The following is a 1,580-nucleotide window of genomic DNA, read 5'->3' as shown; positions in this document are numbered from 1 at the left end:
ACACACACACGAATACACATACACACACACACACACACACACAAACACGCACACAAACATACAATATAATCGAGTCTTTCTTCGGTGTCCTAATCTTTATTTTGGTTACGTAAGTTCCAACTATGTCAAAGGCTAGGAGCGTTGACCTAGTAGATTACTAAATGCAACAATGTCATCATTACAAAATCTGTTCCATAACCTCACATGCGTACTTTTTTTTTCTAGCTCAAGATAAAAAGAGACATGACTGACACTACCACTTACTTACAAAAACTAATTAAGTGAAAGTAGAAACACACACAAAAAAACAAACAAAACAAAACAAAACCAAACAAACAACCCCAAATGATTAAAAAAACAAACACTCCCCAAACAACAACAATAACATCCAAACAAACCTCAAAAGAACAAAAAAAAAACAACAACAAACAAACAAACAAAAAACGCCCCTAATAAACAAACAAAGTAACAATCGTCAGCAACATTCACTAAGTTTTCTATCCCCTATTTTTGTTCCTTATTGACTATTGTCCGTCAGTTAATTTTTTTCGTTTCCTACTTCCTGATCCCTGAGGTGCATGGACATGAATAGAGAACGCTGCTCTGCGATTGGTTGCTGCATTGTAAAATCTTGATTTGTATGACAGGAAAACACCAGACACGCTTTTCGCTAGCCTGTGATAAAATCAACAGCATCAGGAAAAACGTAGACCTATTATTTGTGAGGCAGCGTGGTGGAATCAGGCTCTCGTCAAAATACTCAAAAGTGAATGAACAAACCTGCATTTTTCCGCACGTTTGTGAATTTTTATCAAATTTTTGTTTTTTGGCTCAACACATTTCATGCTCATTAAAAAACTCATTTCTGTGTGGATTTTTCTGAAAAACATTGATTAAAGGCACAAAAAAGTAAATTTTCAGTTACCACGGACTCTTAAGCTAAGAAAATATCTAACCTTTGGCGGCCATTTTCTCACTAATTCTACCTCTGAAAACAGTTGACCCCCAGCTCCTTCAAATGCAAATATCTCGACTTATATTCCAGATAAATGGATATTTTTTTCATCCAAATAAAGACAAGCGAAAAAGCCTTAAGATGATACCAATAACTCTACATGCCGAAAAATTGACGAGAGCCTGATTCCACCACGCTGCCGTACAATTTGTTGTTGTAAAAGCAGCACTAAGTGGTCCCAAAAGATTTTCTATTGAGAAATATGGATTGAGATTTAACACAATACGTTGAATGTGTACAACCTGGCGCTTGTAACTAATGGAACGTAAACATTAACAGGGAAGTGGGAACGGTGAGAGGGGAATACAAACACAGACAGGCAGGCAGGCAGACAGACAGACACATATACAGGCAAATAGACTGACAGACAGGCAAGCAGAAAGATAACAAGACAGACAGACAGAGAGACAGGTAAACAGGCAGGCAGGCAGGCAGACAGACAGACAGACAGACAGACAGACCAACAGGCAGGCAGACAGGCAGGCAAACAGATAAGCAGGCAGATAGGCAGATAGGTAAATAGACAGACAGAAATACAGACACACACACACACAGACAGGAAGAC

This window comes from Aplysia californica, unplaced genomic scaffold (assembly GCF_000002075.1).
Source record: "Aplysia californica isolate F4 #8 unplaced genomic scaffold, AplCal3.0 scaffold00042, whole genome shotgun sequence".
Taxonomy (NCBI): Eukaryota; Metazoa; Mollusca; class Gastropoda; order Aplysiida; family Aplysiidae; genus Aplysia; species Aplysia californica.
Note: the sequence above shows the minus strand (reverse complement) of the source record.